The 22126-nt window shown below is 38.1% G+C and overlaps 1 protein-coding gene across 2 annotated transcripts in view; it reads right to left on the bottom strand.

Moving 5' to 3' along the window:
- Positions 1-21675, bottom strand: part of LOC141157125 (uncharacterized) — a 56261-nt gene extending 34586 nt beyond the window's left edge. The window contains exons 1-2 of one of the 2 annotated variants that reach the window (XM_073644020.1): positions 21495-21675; positions 8811-9113 (exon numbers count right to left, since the gene is read on the bottom strand). The gene's annotated coding sequence lies outside the window, so the exon portion shown is untranslated. The remainder of the gene's footprint in view (positions 1-8810; positions 9114-21494) is intronic. The other variant, XM_073644021.1, reaches the window with a different exon arrangement.
- Between the last annotated feature and the right edge of the window lie 451 nt (positions 21676-22126).

Genomic DNA, 22126 nt, shown 5'->3' with positions numbered 1-22126 from the left:
TCCAGACATTCCATAATATGTGACTGATATCAGCTCCTCTTATAACGCTCCAGTACTGATATAACCTCCAGACATTATACCATATGTGACTGATATCAGCCTCTTATAACGCTCCAGTACTGATATAACCTCCAGACATTACATCATATGTGACTGATATCAGCCCCTCTTATAACGCTCCAGTACTGATATAACCTCCAGTCATTACACCATATGTGACTGATATCAGCCCCTCTTATAACGCTCCAGTACTGATATAACCTCCAGACATTACATCATATGTGACTGATATCAGCTCCTCTTATAAAGCTCCAGTACTGATTTAACCTCCAAACATTCCATCATATGTGACTGATATCAGCCCCTCTTATAACGCTCCAGTACTGATATAACCTCCAAACATTCCATCATATGTGACTGATATCAGCTCCTCTTATAACGCTCCAGTACTGATATAACCTCCAGACATTACACCATATGTGACTGATATCAGCCCCTCTTATAAAGCTCCAGTACTGATATAACCTCCAGACATTACACCATATGTGACTGATATCAGCCCCTCTTATAACGCTCCAGTAGTGATATAACCTCCAAGCATTACACCATATGTGACTGATATCAGCCTCTTATAACGCTCCAGTACTAATATAACCTCCAGACATTACATCATATGTGACTGATATCAGCCTCTTATAACGCTCCAGTACTGATATAACCTCCAGACATTACATCATATGTGACTGATATCAGCCCCTCTTATAACGCTCCAGTACTAATATAACCTCCAGACATTACACCATATGTGACTAATATCAGCCCCTCTTATAGCGCTCCAGTACTGATATAACCTCCAGACATTACATCATATGTGACTGATATCAGCTCCTCTTATAACGCTCCAGTACTGATATAACCTCCAGACATTACACCATATGTGACTGATATCAGCCTCTTATAACGCTCCAGCACTGATATAACCTCCAGACATTACACCATATGTGACTGATATCAGCCCCTCTTATAACACTCCAGTACTGATATAACCTCCAGACATTACACCATATGTGACTGATATCAGCCTCTTATAACGCTCCAGCACTGATATAACCTCCAGACATTACACCATATGTGACTGATATCAGCCCCTCTTATAACGCTCCAGTACTGATATAACCTCCAGACATTTCATCATATGTGACTGATATCAGCCTCTTATAACGCTCCAGTGCTGATATAACCACCAGACATTACACCATATGTGACTGATATCAGCCCCTCTTATAACGCTCCAGTACTGATATAACCTCCAGACATTACATCATATGTGACTGATATCAGCCTCTTATAACGCTCCAGTACTGATATAACCTCCAGACATCACGTCATATGTAACTGATATCAGCCCCTCTTATAACGCTCCAGTACTGATATAACCTCCAGACATTACATCATAGGTGACTGATATCAGTCCCTCTTATAACACTCCAGTACTGATATAACCTCCATACATTACACCATATGTGACTGATATCAGCCCCTCTTATAACGCTCCAGTACTGATATAACCTCCAGACATCACGTCATATGTAACTGATATCAGCCCCTCTTATAACGCTCCAGTACTGATATAACCTCCAGACATTACATCATATGTGACTGATATCAGTCCCTCTTATAACGCTCCAGTACTGATATAACCTCCATACATTACACCATATGTGACTGATATCAGCCTCTTATAACGCTCCAGTACTGATATAACCTCCAGACATTAGATCATATGTGACTGACATCAGCCCCTCTTATAAAGCTCCAGTACTGATATAACCTGCAGACATTACACCATATGTGACTGATATCAGGTCCTCTTATAACGCTCCAGTACTGATATAACCCCCAGACATTACATCATATGTGACTGATATCAGCTCCTCTTATAACGCTCCAGTACTAATATAACCTCCAGACATTACACCATATGTGACTGATATCAGCCCCTCTTATAGCGCTCCAGTACTGATATAACCTCCAAGCATTACACCATATGTGACTGATATCAGCCTCTTATAACGCTCCAGTACTGATATAACCTCCAGACATTACACCATATGTGACTGATATCAGCCTCTTATAACGCTCCAGTACTGATATAACCTCCAGACATTACATCATATGTGACTGATATCAGCCCCTCTTATAACGCTCCAGTACTGATATAACCTCCAGACATTACATCATCTGTGACTGATATCAGCCTCTTATAACGCTCCAGTACTGATATAACCTCCAGACATCATGTCATATGTGACTGATATCAGCCCCTCTTCTAACGCTCCAGTACTGATATAACCTCCAGACATTACATCATATGTGACTGATATCAGTCCCTCTTATAACGCTCCAGTACTGATATAACCTCCAGACATTACACCATATGTGACTGATATCAGCCTCTTATAACGCTCCAGTACTGATATAACCTCCAGACATTACACCATATGTGACTGATATCAGTCCCTCTGATAACGCTCCAGTACTGATATAACCTCCAGACATTACACCACATGTGACTGATATCAGCCTCTTATAACGCTCCAGTACTGATATAACCTCCAGACATCACGTCATATGTGACTGATATCAGCCCCTCTTATAACGCTCCACTACTGATATAACCCCCAGATATTACATCATATGTGACTGATATCAGCCCCTCTTATAACGTTCCAGTACTGATATAACCTCCAGACATTACATCATATGTGACTGATATCAGTCCCTCTTATAACGCTCCAGTACTGATATAACCTCCAGACATTACATCATGTGACCGATATCAGCCCCTCTTATAACGCTCCAGTACTGACATAACCTCCAGACATTACATCATATGTGACTCATATCAGCCTCTTATAACGCTCCAATACTGATATAACCTCCAGACATTAGATCATATGTGACTGATATCAGCTCCTCTTATAACGCTCCAGTACTGATATAACCTCCAGACATTACATCATGTGACTGAAATCAGCCCCTCTTATAAAGCTCCAGTACTGATATAACCTGCAGACATTACACCATATGTGACTGATATCAGCCTCTTATAACGCTCCAGTACTGATATAACCTCCAGACATTACACCATATGTGACTGATATAAGCCTCTTATAACGCTCCAGTACTGATATAACCTCCAGACATTACATCATGTGACTGATATCAGCCCCTCTTATAACGCTCCAGTACTGATATAACCTCCAGACATTACATCATATGTGACTGATATCAGCCCCTCTTATAACGTTCCAGTACTGATATAACCTCCAGACATTACATCATATGTGACTGATATCAGCCCCTCTTATAACGCTCCAGTACTGATATAACCTCCAGACATTACATCATATGTGACTGATATCAGCCTCTTATAATGCTCCAGTACTGATATAAACTCCAGACATCACGTCATATGTAACTGATATCAGCCCCTCTTATAACGCTCCAGTACTGATATAACCTCCAGACATTACACCACATGTGCCTGATATCAGCCTCTTATAACGCTCCAGTACTGATATAACCTCCAGACATCACGTCATATGTAACTGATATCAGCCCCTCTTATAACGCTCCAGTACTGATATAACCTCCAGACATTACATCATGTGACTGAAATCAGCCCCTCTTATAAAGCTCCAGTACTGATATAACCTGCAGACATTACACCATATGTGACTGATATCAGCCTCTTATAACGCTCCAGTACTGATATAACCTCCAGACATTACACCATATGTGACTGATATCAGCCTCTTATAACGCTCCAGTACTGATATAACCTCCAGACATTACATCATGTGACTGATATCAGCCCCTCTTATAACGCTCCAGTACTGATATAACCTCCAGACATTACATCATATGTAACTGATATCAGCCCCTCTTATAACGCTCCAGTACTGATATAACCTCCAGACATTACAACATATGTGACTGATATCAGTCCCTCTTATAACGCTCCAGTACTGATATAACCTCCATACATTACACCATATGTGACTGATATCAGCCCCTCTTATAACGCTCCAGTACTGATATAACCTCCAGACATTACACCATATGTGACTGATATCAGCCTCTTATAACGCTCCAGTACTGATATAACCCCCAGACATTACATCATGTGACTGATATCAGCCCCTCTTATAACGCTCCAGTACTGATATAACCTCCAGACATTACATCATATGTGACTGATATCAGCCTCTTATAACGCTCCAGTACTGATATAAACTCCAGACATTACATCATATGTGACTGATATCAGCCCCTCTTATAACGCTCCAGTACTGATATAACTTCCAGACATTACATCATATGTGACTGATATCAGCCCCTCTTATAACGCTCCAGTACTGATATAACCTCCAGACGTTACACCATGTGACTGATATCAGCCCCTCTTATAACGCTCCAGTACTGATATAACCTCCAGACATTACACCATAAGTGACTGATATCAGCCCCTCTTATAACACTCCAGTACTGATATAACCTCCAGACATTAGATTATATGTGACTGATATCAGCCCCTCTTATAACGCTCCAGTACTGATATAACCTCCAGACATTACATCATATGTGACTGATATCAGCCCCTCTTATAACACTCCAGTACTGATATAACCTCCAGACATTACACCATATGTGACTGATATCAGCCTCTTATAACGCTCCAGTACTGATATAACCCCCAGACATTACATCATATGTGACTGATATCAGCCTCTTATAACGCTCCAGTACTGATATAACCTCCAGACATTACATCATATGTGACTGATATCAGCTCCTCTTATATGTGACTGATATCAGCTCCTCTTATAACGCTCCAGTACTGATATAACCTCCAGACATTACACCATATGTGACTGATATCAGCTCCTCTTATAACGCTCCAGTACTGATATAACCTCCAGACATTACATCATATGTGATTGATATCAGCCCCTCTTATAACGCTCCAGTACTGATATAACCTCCAGACATTACATCATATGTGACAGATATCAGCCTCTTATAACGCTCCAGTACTGATATAACCTTCAGACATTACATCATATGTGACTGATATCAGCCTCTTATAACGCTCCAGTACTGATATAACCTCCAGACATTACACCATATGTGACTGATATCAGCCTCTTATAACGCTCCAGTACTGATATAACCTCCAGACATTACACCATATGTGACTGATATCAGCCCCTCTTATAACGCTCCAGTACTGATATAACTTCCAGACATTACATCATATGTGACTGATATCAGCTCCTCTTATAACGCTCCAGTACTGATATAACCTCCAGACATTCCATCATATGTGACTGATATCAGCCCCTCTTATAACGCTCCAGTACTGATATAACCCCCAGACATTACATCATATGTGACTATTATCAGCCTCTTATAACGCTCCAGTACTGATCTAACCTCCAGACATTACATCATATGTGACTGATATCAGCCCCTCTTATAACGCTCCAGTACTGATATAACCTCCAGACATTATACCATATGTGACTGATATCAGCTCCTCTTATAACGCTCCAGTACTGATATAACCTCCAGACATTACATCATATGTGACTGATATCAGCCTCTTATAACGCTCCAGTACTGATATAACCTCCAGACATTACATCATATGTGACTGATATCAGCCTCTTATAACGCTCCAGTACTGATATAACCTCCAGACATTACATCATATGTGACTGATATCAGCCTCTTATAACGCTCCAGTACGGATATAACCTCCAGACATTACACCATATGTGACTGATATCAGCCCCTCTTATAGCGCTCCAGTACTGATATAACCTCCAGACATTACATCATATGTGACTGATATCAGCCTCTTATAACGCTCCAGTACTGATATAACCTCCAGACATTACATCATATGTGACTGATATCAGCCTCTTATAACGCTCCAGTACTGATATAACCTCCAGACATTCCATCATATGTGACTGATATCAGCCCCTCTTATAACGCTCCAGTACTGATATAACCTCCAGACATTACACCATATGTGACTGATATCAGCCCCTCTTATAACGCTCCAGTACTGATATAACCTCCAGACATTACACCATATGTGACTGATATCAGCCCCTCTTATAACGCTCCAGTACTGATATAACCTCCAGACATTACATCATCTGTGACTGATATCAGCGCCTCTTATAACGCTCCAGTACTGATATAACCTCCAGACAATACATCATATGTGACTGATATCAGTCCCTCTTATAACGCTCCAGTACTGATATAACCTCCAGACATTACACCATATGTGACTGATATCAGCCCCTCTTATAGCGCTCCAGTACTGATATAACCTCCAGACATTACATCATATGTGACTGATATCAGCCCCTCTTATAACGCTCCAGTACTGATATAACCTCCAGACATTACATCATCTGTGACTGATATCAGCCTCTCTTATAGCGCTCCAGAACTGATATAACCTCCAGACATTACATCATATGTGACTGATATCAGCCCCTCTTATAACGCTCCAGTACTGATATAACCTCCAGACATTACACCATATGTGACTGATATCAGCCCCTCTTATAACGCTCCAGTACTGATATAACCTCCAGACATTACATCATCTGTGACTGATATCAGCGCCTCTTATAACGCTCCAGCACTGATATAACCTCCAGACATTACATCATATGTGACTGATATCAGCCCCTCTTATAACGCTCCAGTACTGATATAACCTCCAGACATTACACCATATGTGACTGATATCAGCCCCTCTTATAACGCTCCAGTACTGATATAACCTCCAGACATTATATCATCTGTGACTGATATCAGCGCCTGTTATAACGCTCCAGTACTGATATAACCTCCAGACATTACATCATATGTGACTGATATCAGCCCCTCTTATAACGCTCCAGTACTGATATAACCTCCATACATTACACCATATGTGACTGATATCAGTCCCTCTTATAACGCTCCAGTACTGATATAACCTCCAGACATTACACCATATGTGACTGATATCAGCCTCTTATAATGCTCCAGTACTGATATAACCTCTAGACATTACATCATATGTGACTGATATCAGCCTCTTATAAAGCTCCAGTACTGATATAACCCCCAGACATTACATCATAGAATCATAGAATGGTAGAGTTGGAAGGGACCTCCTGTATTATACTCTAGAGCTGCACTCACTATTCTGCTGGTGCAGTCACTGTGTACATACATTACATTACTGATCCTGAGTTACCTCCTGTATTATACTCCAGAGCTGCACTCACTATTCTGCTGGTGCAGTCACTGTGTACATACATTACATTACTGATCCTGAGTTACCTCCTGTATTATACTCCAGAGCTGCACTCACTATTCGTGCAGTCACTGTGTAGAATCATAGAATGGTTGAGTTGGAAGGGACCTCCTGGGTCATCTGGTCCAACCCCCTGCTCAAAGCAGGATTCACTAGATCATCTCAGACAGATGTCTGTCCGGCCTCTGTTTGAAGACGTCCATTGAAGGAGAACTCACCACCTTTCGTGGCCGCCTGTTCCTCTCATTGATCTCCTCACGGTCATACAGTGTCTTCTAATATCTAATCTGTGTCTCCTCCCATTTAGTTTCATCCCATTGCTTCTAGTCTTTCCTTCTGCAAATGAGAATAAAGATGATCCTTCTACAATGTGACAGCCCTTGACATATTTGTAGACAGCTATTAAGTCTCCTCTCAGTCTTCTTTTTTGCAAGCTAAACATTCCCAAATCCTGCAACCGTTCCTCATAGGACATGGTTTGCAGACCAGTCACCATTCTGGTCGCTCTTCTCTGAACTTGCTCCAGTTTGTCTATGTCTTTTTTAAAATGTGGTGCCCAAAACTGTACACAGTATTCCAGATGAGGTCTGACCAAAGAGGAGTAAAGACCGATAATGACTTCACGTGATCTAGACTGTATGCTTCTGTTAATACATCCCAGAATTGTATTTGCCTTTTTTGCTGCTGCATCACACTGTTGACTCATGTTCAGTCTATGATCTATTAGTATACCTAAGTCTTTTTCACATGTACTGTTGCTTAGCTCTATTCCTCCCATTCTGTAGATGCTTTTATCATTTTTATTGCCCAGATGTAGTACTTTGCATTTTTCCCTGTTAAAAACCATTCTGTTGGTTGCTGCCCACTGCTCCAGTTTATTTAGGTCTTTTTGAATCCTCTCTCTCTCTTCTCTAGTATTAGCTATCCCTCCTAGCTTTGTGTCATCAGCAAATTTAATCAGTTTACCCTCAATTCCTTCATCTAAATCATTGATAAAGATGTTGAACAATACAGGTCCCAGGACGGAGCCCTGTGGTACCCCACTTGAGACATTCATCCAGCTGGATGTGAAGCCATTTACAACCACCCTTTGAGTCCGATCACTAAGCCAGTTATGAATCCACCTAACAGTTGCCTGGTCCATTGCATACTTGGTCATTTTTTCAATAAGGATGGTGTGAGATACTTTGTCAAATGCTTTGCTGAAGTCAAGATATACTATATCTACAGCATTTCCCTGATCCACCCAGTCAGTGATTCTGTCATAGAAGGAAATTAAGTTAGTCTGACATGACTTGTTAGTTACAAACCCATGCTGACTATGGTTAATCACTTCATTCTTATACATGTACTTACATACATGTTGTTTAATAATTTGTTCAAAGATCTTTCCTGGTATAGAAGTCAGACTCACCGGCCTATAGTTCCCTGGGTCCACCTTCTTCCCCTTTTTGAAGATAGGAACAACATTTGCTCTTCTCCAGTCTTCTGGGACTTCTCCTGTTCTCCAAGAATTTTCAAAGATTATGGAGAGTGGTTCAAAAATTTCTTCTACGATCTCCTTCAGTACTCTGGGGTGTAATTCATCTGGACCTGGAGACTTGAACTCATTTATGTTAGCTAAATATTCCCTCACAATCTTTCTGTTTACAGATGACTTGGATTCTTCTATTCCTTTAAAACGACAGTGAAGATCAGTTGATGTTACATTTTCTTTCTGAGAGAAAACAGATGCAAAATAGGAATTAAAAAGTTCGGCCTTCTCAACATCCTCTCTTACCATTTCTCCATTTTCATCCTGTAAAAATCCTATAGCATCTTTGACTTTTCTTTTACTTTTGACATACCCCCAAAATCCTTTTTTGTTGCTTTTGACATCTCTTGCAAGCCTTAATTCATTGTCAGCTTTAGCTAACCTGATACGTGCCCTGCAGGATCTGCAGACTGCATTATAATCTTCTTTAGATATGCCTCCCTCTTTCCATTTAATAAACATTTCTTTCTTTCTTTTTAGCATGTGTTTAAGTTCTGTGTTCATCCATCCTGGTTTCCTTAAATGCTTCCCATTCTTCCTACTTTTCGGGATTGTTAACGATTGTGCTTTGAGAATCTCATTTTTAATGTGACTGATATCAGCTCCTCTTATAACACTCCAGTACTGATATAACCTCCAGACATTACATCATATGTGACTGATATCAGCTCCTCTTATAACGCTCCAGTACTGATATAACCTCCAGACATTACACTATATGTGACTGATATCAGCTCCTCTTATAACGCTCCAGTACTGATATAACCTCCAGACATTACATCATATGTGACTGCTATCAGCCCCTCTTATAATGCTCCAGTACTGATATAACCTCTAGACATTACACCATATGTGACTGATATCAGCCCCTCTTATAACGCTCCAGTACTGATATAACCTCCAGACATTACATCATATGTGACTGCTATCAGCCCCTCTTATAATGCTCCAGTACTGATATAACCTCTAGACATTACACCATATGTGACTGATATCAGCCCCTCTTATAACGCTCCAGTACTGATATAACCTCCAGACATTACATCATATGTGACTGCTATCAGCCCCTCTTATAATGCTCCAGTACTGATATAACCTCTAGACATTACACCATATGTGACTGATATCAGCCCCTCTTATAACGCTCCAGTACTGATATAACCTTCAGACATTACACCATATGTGACTGATATCAGCCTCTTATAACGCTCCAGTACTGATATAACCCCCAGACATTACATCATATGTGACTGATATCAGCCTCTTATAACGCTCCAGTACTGATATAACCTCCAGACATTACATCATATGTGACTGATATCAGCCTCTTATAACGCTCCAGTACTGATATAATCTCCAGACATTACATCATATGTGACTGATATCAGCCCCTCTTATAACGCTCCAGTACTGATATAACCTCCAGACATTCCATCATATGTCACTGATATCAGCCCCTCTTATAACGCTCCAGTACTGATATAACCTCCAAACATTCCATCATATGTGACTGATATCAGCCCCTCTTATAACGCTCCAGTACTGATATAACCTCCAGACATTACATCATATGTGACTGATATCAGCCCCTCTTATAACGCTCCAGTACTGATATAACTTCCAGACATTACATCATATGTGACTGATATCAGCCCCTCTTGTAACGCTCCAGTACTGATATAACCTCCAGACATTACACTATATGTGACTGATATCAGCTCCTCTTATAACGCTCCAGTACTGATATAACCTCCAGACATTACATCATATGTGACTGCTATCAGCCCCTCTTATAACGCTCCAGTACTGATATAACCTCTAGACATTACACCATATGTGACTGATATCAGCCCCTCTTATAACGCTCCAGTACGGATATAACCTCCAGACATTACACCATATGTGACTGATATCAGCCTCTTATAACGCTCCAGTACTGATATAACCCCCAGACATTACATCATATGTGACTGATATCAGCCCCTCTTATAATGCTCCAGTACTGATATAACCTCCAGACATTACACCATATGTGACTGATATCAGCCCCTCTTATAACGCTCCAGTACTGATATAACCTCCAGACATTACACCATATGTGACTGATATCAGCCCCTCTTATAATGCTCCAGTACTGATATAACCCCCAGACATTACATCATATGTGACTGATATCAGCCCCTCTTATAATGCTCCAGTACTGATATAACCTCCAGACATTACACCATATGTGACTGATATCAGCCCCTCTTATAACGCTCCAGTACTGATATAACCTCCAGACATTACATCATATGTGACTGATATCCGCTCCTCTTATAACGCTCCAGCACTGATATAACCTCCAGACATTACACCATATGTGACTGATATCAGCTCCTCTTATAACGCTCCAGCACTGATATAACCTCCAGACATTACACCATATGTGACTGATATCCGCTCCTCTTATAACGCTCCAGCACTGATATAACCTCCAGACATTACATCATATGTGACTGATATCCGCTCCTCTTATAACGCTCCAGTACTGATATAACCTCCAGACATTACACCATATGTGACTGATATCAGCTCCTCTTATAATGCTCCAGTACTGATATAACCTCCAGACATTACACAATATGTGACTGATATCAGCCCCTCTTATAACGCTCCAGTACTGATATAACCTCCAGACATTACACCATATGTGACTGATATCAGCCCCTCTTATAACGCTCCAGTACTGATATAACCTCCAGACATTACATCATATGTGACTGATATCCGCTCCTCTTATAACGCTCCAGCACTGATATAACCTCCAGACATTACACCATATGTGACTGATATCAGCCCCTCTTATAACGCTCCAGCACTGATATAACCTCCAGACATTACACCATATGTGACTGATATCAGCCCCTCTTATAATTTCGGTTACAATTGAACTTTTTATTTCAGTTCTCTGGTGACTGACAATTATATGGTTGATAACAAAAAAATAATAGAATTAATTTACAAGAAATGGTGGTAGATTTGGCGCTTGGTTTAGTGGGGGGAGTTTTGATATGTAGCGCTGGTAACCCCCCTCCTACTCATTTGTGCCCAGGCGTTTTCCCCTGTATACATTGTAACAAGTAACCTCTTAAAGGGACCTGGCCTTCTATAGTCAGGAGTTACATGTTTGTAAACACTTCCAGTTGCTAGGGGACAGCATTGTTAACCCTTTATTGCCCTTATGCCATCTACTCACACTGACAATATATAAGCTCTGCAGATTTTCACTGTATGTTTAGTTTTGCACCCAGAAAACCTTTATATGTTTTTATTTGTGGGCTACAGTAAGAGCCCACCGCTGATAATAATCTTATATTTCATCTGCACTGCAGGGATCGTCACCAGTTCTGGTGCATCAGGTGTAAAGATATCCATAGAGACGAGATTCAGTGTCACATCCTCTGGAGCAGTCAGGATCATCACCACAAGGCTTGAGTTACCTCTGCAGCAGCAAAAATCCTCAGATCACGGCCCATTTGGGCTGAAAGGGGGTATCCTGGCGCTGGAATATCATTTTAAGACCACGTTCACACATTCAGTATTTTACCTCAGTATTTGTAACCAAAACCAGGTGAGGAAAAGTATCATAGAAACAAGTCACCACTTCTGCATTGTCATCCACTCCTGATTTTGGCTACAAATACTGATGTAAAATACTCAATGTGTGAACGTGGCCTAAACAGAATGATCTGAGAACAAAGACCTATCCTAGCCACCCCTGAAGTTTAGGTATAGAGTTCTGTAGAAGCTGTAGTCTGAAGAGTACAGCTCCAAAGTAAATTCAGCACCATAACCATATAGTTGAAAAGTCCGTAACTTTCCTCACCAATCACTTCTCTGAATTCTGATGAAAATTGGAATGTTCACATTTGTAAATAAAAAAAAGTTCTCATCTCAAACAGAATAATAATGATTAATCTAGGAGGTTGCTACAATTGTATCTAGATTACAACACTTTATGAAAAACAATCTCCTTTTTTTCACAATCTATCAGTCTGCAGTCCAGGCAGAGGGTTGTCTTAACTTGCTACAATTGTAACAACTGTGCAGAGGAGTCAGCTTTATGTATAAAGGAGAATGATCCAATGTTCCCATTCATTGACTACAAGCAGAGATCTAGAAACATAGAGGGATTCAACAGCAAAATTTGAAAACCTAGAGCGGTAAGCGTGCTCTGACTGGGAACATTGCAGAGGCCTTCAGGCTTTAGGCCTGTAGGATATTTCATTTATTCTCCCCGTACTAGGGCAGATTTGCTGCAAATCTTCTGAAATGACGGCTGGAATGTAGTGACATCTGACAGATTCTACGTCTGATCAATGCGACTCTTAAAGGGAATCTGTCACCACACTGGAGATATATCAGACCTCTACTATGGGCCATACAGGGTATAGAAAAATAAATCTATACATACCTGTATGGCCCCTACTAGAGGTTGGATTGCAGAGAAAAGAGCTTTAATCAATTCTATTTTGTACAGGCTTGGCATCCCCCGGACGCCATGCAATCCCCGCCTATGTGCTTATTATTCCCCCAAATCCCCGCCTATATGCTTAATTATCATATCCCCCTCCCCTGCACGTCACAAGGCCCTGTGACGTGCACTGTGCTCCCTGACTTACCGGGCATGCGCAGAGCGCAGCTCACATAGAGCTCACATAGAGCGCGCTTTGCTCCATCCCTGCCCCGACTACCTATGCTCTGCGCTGCAGGGTTCTATTGCGCAGGCGCCGGGAAGTGACAGTGACTCCCCGGCGCAATACAAACCTGCAGCGCAGTGCACAGGTAGACGGGGCAGGGATGAAGCAAAGCGCGCATAGGCGGGGATTGCATCGCGTCCGGGGGATGCCAAGCCTGTACAAAATAGAATTGATTAAAGTGCTTTTCTCTGCAATTAAAGCTCTACTATGGGCCATACAGGTACTTTTCTATACCCTGTGTGGCCATAGTAGAGGTCTGATAACTACAAAGTGGTGACAGATTCCCTTTAAGCTTGTTTCTTTTCATTTTTTCCCCAGGAAAACATTACAAGCACCCAGCTTAATTTATGATATTATTAAGGGGAAAATTCCTTGTCCTATAAAAGGGCCTCAAGGACATCAGATCCCTTTTTCCCAGCAAAATTATCTTCACTTGGCTATTTTGAGAAAATATTTTCAGTGTTCATAAAGAAAAGTTCAGATGTGAAGCCAAAAATCCAAATCTATCTTAAAATATCCCCATTCAATTGTTATAATTAATAGCAAACACAGAAATAAGTTACACCAGAATCATGAAGCAGCCAAGAAAAGGGAAAGCGACAACTAATACTAATTCCCTATCTACAGGGATATAACTACTATAATACTGCTCCCTATGTACAAGAATATAACTACTATAATACTGCTCCTATGTACAAGAATATAACTACTATAATACTGCTCCCTATGTACAAGAATATAACTACTATAATACTGCCCCCTATGTACAAGAATATAACTACTATAATACTGCCCCCTATGTACAAGAATATAACTACTATAATACTGCCCCTATGTACAAGAATATAACTACTATAATACTGCCCCTATGTACAGGAATATAACTACTATAATACTGCTCCTATGTACAAGAATATAACTACTATAATACTGCTCCCTATGTACAAGAATATAACTACTATAATACTGCCCCCTATGTACAAGAATATAACTACTATAATACTGCCCCCTATGTACAAGAATATAACTACTATAATACTGCCCCCTATGTACAAGAATATAACTACTATAATACTGCCCCTATGTACAGGAATATAACTACTATAATACTGCTCCTATGTACAAGAATATAACTACTATAATACTGCCCCTATGTACAAGAATATAACTACTATAATACTGCCCCCTATGTACAAGAATATAACTACTATAATACTGCTCCTATGTACAAGAATATAACTACTATAATACTGCTCCAATGTACAAGAATATAACTACTATAATACTGCCCCCTATGTACAAGAATATAACTACTATAATACTGCCCCCTATGTACAAGAATATAACTACTATAACACTGCCCCCTATGTACAAGAATATAACTACTATAATACTACTCCCTATATACAAGAATATAACTACTATAATACTACCCCTATGTACAAGAATATAACTACTATAATACTGCTCCTATGTACAAGAATATAACTACTATAATACTGCTCCTATGTACAAGAATATAACTACTATAATACTGCTCCTATGTACAAGAATATAACTACTATAATACTGCCCCGTATGTACAAGAATATAACTACTATAATACTGCCCCTATGTACAAGAATATAACTACTATAATACTGCTCCTATGTACAAGAATATAACTACTATAATACTGCCCCGTATGTACAAGAATATAACTACTATAATACTGCCCCGTATGTACAAGAATATAACTACTATAATACTGCCCCCTATGTACAAGAATATAACTACTATAATACTGCCCCTATGTACAAGAATATAACTACTATAATACTGCTCCTATGTACAAGAATATAACTACTATAATACTGCCCCCTATGTACAAGAATATAACTACTATAATACTGCCCCCTATGTACAAGAATATAACTACTATAATACTGCCCCTATGTACAAGAATATAACTACTATAATACTGCCCCTATGTACAAGAATATAACTACTATAATACTGCCCCTATGTACAAGAATATAACTACTATAATACTGCTCCTATGTACAAGAATATAACTACTATAATACTGCCCCCTATGTACAAGAATATAACTACTATAATACTGCCCCTATGTACAAGAATATAACTACTATAACACTGCTCCCTATGTACAAGAATATAACTACTATAATACTGCCCCTATGTACAAGAATATAACTACTATAACACTGCTCCCTATGTACAAGAATATAACTACTATAATACTGCCCCCTATGTACAAGAATATAACTACTATAATACTGCCCCCTATGTACAAGAATATAACTAATATAATACTGCTCCAATGTACAAGAATATAACTACTATAATACTGCCCCTATGTACAAGAATATAACTACTATAATACTGCCCCTATGTACAAGAATATAACTACTATAATACTGCCCCTATGTACAAGAATATAACTACTATAATACTGCCCCTATGTACAAGAATATAACTACTATAATACTGCCCCTATATACAAGAATATAACTACTATAATACTGCCCCTATGTACAAGAATATAACTACTATAACACTGCTCCCTATGTACAAGAATATAACTACTATAATACTGCTCCCTATGTACAAGAATATAACTACTATAATACTGCCCCCTATGTACAAGAATATAACTACTATAATACTGCCCCTATGTACAAGAATATAACTACTATAATACTGCTCCTATGTACAAGAATATAACTACTATAATACTGCTCCTATGTACAAGAATATAACTACTATAATACTGCTCCTATGTACAAGAATATAACTACTATAATACTGCTCCTATGTACAAGAATATAACTACTATAATACTGCCCCCTATATACAAGAATATAACTACTACAATACTGCTCCTATGTACAAGAATATAACTACTATAATACTGCCCCATGTACAAGAATATAGCTACTATAATACTGCCCCTATGTACAAGAATATAACTACTATAATACTGCTCCTATGTACAAGAATATAACTACTATAATACTGCTCCTATGTACAAGAATATAACTACTATAATACTGCCCCCTATGTACAAGAATATAACTACTATAATACTGCTCCTATGTACAAGAATATAACTACTATAATACTGCCCCCTATATACAAGAATATAACTACTATAATACTGCTCCTATGTACAAGAATATAACTACTATAATACTGCCCCTATGTACAAGAATATAACTACTATAATACTGCTCCTATGTACAAGAATATAACTACTATAATACTGCTCCTATGTACAAGAATATAACTGCTATAATACTGCCCCCTATATACAAGAATATAACTACTATAATACTGCTCCTATGTACAAGAATATAACTACTATAATACTGCCCCCTATGTACAAGAATATAACTACTATAATACTGCCCCCTATGTACAAGAATATAAACTACTATAATACTGCCCCCTATATACAAGAATATAACTACTATAATACTGCTCCTATGTACAAGAATATAACTACTATAATACTGCTCCATATGTACAAGAATATATCTACTATAATACTGCCCCTATGTACAAGAATATAACTACTATAATACTGCTCCTATGTACAAGAATATAACTACTATAATACTGCTCCTATGTACAAGAATATAACTACTATAATACTGCTCCTATGTACAAGAATATAACTGCTATAATACTGCCCCCTATATACAAGAATATAACTACTATAATACTGCTCCTATGTACAAGAATATACCTACTATAATACTGCTCCTATGTACAAGAATATAACTACTATAATACTGCTCCATATGTACAAGAATATATCTACTACAATACTGCTCCATATGTACAAGAATATAACTACTATAATACTGCCCCCTATGTACAAGAATATAACTACTATAATACTGCTCCTATGTACAAGAATATAACTACTATAATACTGCTCCTATGTACAAGAATATAACTACTATAATACTGCTCCTATGTACAAGAATATAACTGCTATAATACTGCCCCCTATATACAAGAATATAACTACTATAATACTGCTCCCTATGTACAAGAATATAACTACTATAATACTGCCCCTATGTACAAGAATATAACTACTATAATACTGCCCCTATATACAAGAATATAACTACTATAATACTGCTCCCTATGTACAAGAATATAACTACTATAATACTGCTCCCTATGTACAAGAATATAACTACTATAATACTGCTCCTATGTACAAGAATATAACTACTATAATACTGCTCCTATGTACAAGAATATAACTACTATAATACTGCTCCTATGTACAAGAATATAACTGCTATAATACTGCCCCCTATATACAAGAATATAACTACTATAATACTGCTCCCTATGTACAAGAATATAACTACTATAATACTGCCCCTATGTACAAGAATATAACTGCTATAATACTGCCCCCTATATACAAGAATATATCTACTATAATACTGCTCCATATGTACAAGAATATAACTACTATAATACTGCCCCCTATGTACAAGAATATACCTACTATAATACTGCTCCTATGTACAAGAATATACCTACTATAATACTGCTCCTATGTACAAGAATATAACTACTATAATACTGCCCCCTATATACAAGAATATAACTACTATAATACTGCTCCTATGTACAAGAATATAACTACTATAATACTGCTCCTATGTACAAGAATATAACTACTGTAATACTGCTCCTATGTACAAGAATATAACTACTATAATACTGCCCTCTATGTACAAGAATATAACTACTATAATACTGCTCCCTATGTACAAGAATATAACTACTATAATACTGCCCCTATGTACAAGAATATAACTACTATAATACTGCCCCTATATACAAGAATATAACTACTATAATACTGCCCCCTATATACAAGAATATAACTACTATAATACTGCTCCTATGTACAAGAATATAACTACTATAATACTGCTCCTATGTACAAGAATATAACTACTATAATACTGCCCCCTATATACAAGAATATAACTACTATAATACTGCTCCTATGTACAAGAATATAACTACTATAATACTGCTCCTATGTACAAGAATATAATTACTATAATACTGCTCCCTATGTACAAGAATATAACTACTATAATACTGCCCCCTATATACAAGAATATAACTACTATAATACTGCCCCTATGTACAAGAATATAACTACTATAATACTGGTTCTATATACAAGAATATAACTACTATAATACTGCTCCTATATACAAGAATATAACTACTATAATACTGCCCCCTATATACAAGAATATAACTACTATAATACTGCCCCCTATATACAAGAATATAACTACTATAATACTGCCCCCTATGTACAAGAATATATCTACTATAATACTGCCCCTATGTACAAGAATATAACTACTATAATACTGGTCCTATATACAAGAATATAACTACTATAATACTGCTCCTATATACAAGAATATAACTACTATAATACTGCCCCCTATATACAAGAATATAACTACTATAATACTGCCCCTATGTACAAGAATATAGCTACTATAATACTGCCCCCTATATACAAGAATATAACTACTGTAATACTGCTCCCTATGTACAAGAATATAACTACTATAATACTGCCCCCTATATACAAGAATATAACTACTATAATACTGCTCCCTATGTACAAGAATATAACTACTATAATACTGCCCCCTATATAGAAGAATATAACTACTATAATACTGCCCCTATGTACAAGAATATAACTACTATAATACTGCTCCTATGTACAAGAATATAACTACTATAATACTGCCCCCTATATACAAGAATATAACTACTGTAATACTGCTCCTATGTACAAGAATATAACTACTATAATACTGCCCTCTATGTACAAGAATATAACTACTATAATACTGCTCCCTATGTACAAGAATATAACTACTATAATACTGCTCCTATGTACAAGAATATAACTACTATAATACTGCCCCTATATACAAGAATATAACTACTATAATACTGCCCCCTATATACAAGAATATAACTACTATAATACTGCTCCTATGTACAAGAATATAACTACTATAATACTGCTCCTATGTACAAGAATATAACTACTATAATACTGCCCCCTATATACAAGAATATAACTACTATAATACTGCTCCTATGTACAAGAATATAACTACTATAATACTGCTCCTATGTACAAGAATATAATTACTATAATACTGCTCCCTATGTACAAGAATATAACTACTATAATACTGCCCCCTATATTCAAGAATATAACTACTATAATACTGCCCCTATGTACAAGAATATAACTACTATAATACTGGTTCTATATACAAGAATATAACTACTATAATACTGCTCCTATATACAAGAATATAACTACTATAATACTGCCCCCTATATACAAGAATATAACTACTATAATACTGCCCCCTATATACAAGAATATAACTACTATAATACTGCCCCCTATGTACAAGAATATATCTACTATAATACTGCCCCTATGTACAAGAATATAACTACTATAATACTGGTCCTATATACAAGAATATAACTACTATAATACTGCTCCTATATACAAGAATATAACTACTATAATACTGCCCCCTATATACAAGAATATAACTACTATAATACTGCCCCTATATACAAGAATATAGCTACTATAATACTGCCCCCTATATACAAGAATATAACTACTGTAATACTGCTCCCTATGTACAAGAATATAACTACTATAATACTGCCCCCTATATACAAGAATATAACTACTATAATACTGCCCCTATGTACAAGAATATAACTACTATAATACTGCCCCCTATGTACAAGAATATAACTACTATAATACTGCCCCTATGTACAAGAATATAACTACTATAATACTGCTCCTATGTACAAGAATGTAACTACTATAATACTGTCCCTATGTACAAGAATATAACTACTATAATACTGCCCCTATGTACAAGAATATAACTACTATAATACTGCCCCTATGTACAAGAATGTAACTACTATAATACTGTCCCTATGTACAAGAATATAACTACTATAATACTGTCCCTATGTACAAGAATATAACTACTATAATACTGCCCCGTATGTACAAGAATATAACTACTATAATACTGCCCCTATGTACAAGAATATAACTACTATAATACTGCTCCTATGTACAAGAATATAACTACTATAATACTGCTCCTATGTACAAGAATATAACTACTATAATACTGCTCCTATGTACAAGAATATAACTACTATAATACTGCTCCTATGTACAAGAATATAACTACTATAATACTGCTCCTATATACAAGAATATAACTACTATAATACTGCTCCTATGTACAATGTATGGGGGGCTGTGGAGTTTTTATACTGTGTGGGTGGCTGTGGGGGCATCTTACTGTGCTGTGGGGGGGTCTGTAGATACAGGTACAGGAGCACAAGATTTATAATCTTGTATTCTCCGGGTCTCCCCACCCCCTCTAGTACTGGCTTCTATGCTATTGCCTCCAGTTGGTGTTATATGATTAGATTGTGAGCTCCTGGGTCAGGGATGATGGGAGTAGTGATACACTGTGTACAGCGCTCCGGTATATGTCGGTGCTCCATACAATGTACGCGGATCTCCTGCTTCCCTGGGGCTGATCGCTGGGTCCTGGTGTTTCCCGGTGCCGGTCCACTCCGGAGAAGTTCAGCGCTCCGGGTCCTCCTCGGGCTGGCTCAGTGGCTACGAGCCCCGGACAGAGCTAATATCGGGGGAGTCACTTTCTCCTACCTTCTCCCAGCTCGTGGTCTCCGGCCGCGGCTCCTCTGCTCTCAGCCTCCGCTCCGTCTCTTCCTCCTTCAACCTACCGCAGCAGAACCCTCCCTGACACATCCCCCAGCGGCGAACGGGTTACACTGGCTGCGTCCTGGGAGGAGAGGGTTAAAGAGGAAGGAGCGCGGTGACGCCCGGTGACCCGAAACTGGTTCATCATTAACCCGGAGAGATAATGTACAGGCGGTAACAGTGGTGTAATATACAGGGGTATAATATAGAGATAATGTACAGGTGACAGTGGTGTACTATACAGGTAACACAGGGGTGTAATATACAGGCAATATACAGGGGTGTAATATACAGGTAACACAGGGGTGTAATATACAGGCAATATACAGGGGTGTAATATACAGGTAATATACAGGGGTGTAATATAGATATAATGTACAGGTAACACAGAGGTGTAATATACAGGTAACACAAGGGTGTAATATAGAGATAATATACAGGCGACACAGGAGTGTAATATACAGGTAACACAGGAGTGTAATATACAGGCAACACAGGGGTGTAATATAGAGATAATGTACAGGTAACACAGGGGTGTAATATACAGGCAACACAGGGGTGTAATATAGAGATAATGT

This window comes from Phyllobates terribilis, unplaced genomic scaffold (assembly GCF_046119375.1).
Source record: "Phyllobates terribilis strain yellow unplaced genomic scaffold, ASM4611937v1 Scaffold_8__6_contigs__length_399053987, whole genome shotgun sequence".
Classification (NCBI taxonomy): Eukaryota; Metazoa; Chordata; class Amphibia; order Anura; family Dendrobatidae; genus Phyllobates; species Phyllobates terribilis.
Note: the sequence above shows the minus strand (reverse complement) of the source record. Positions and strands in the feature narration are given on the sequence as shown.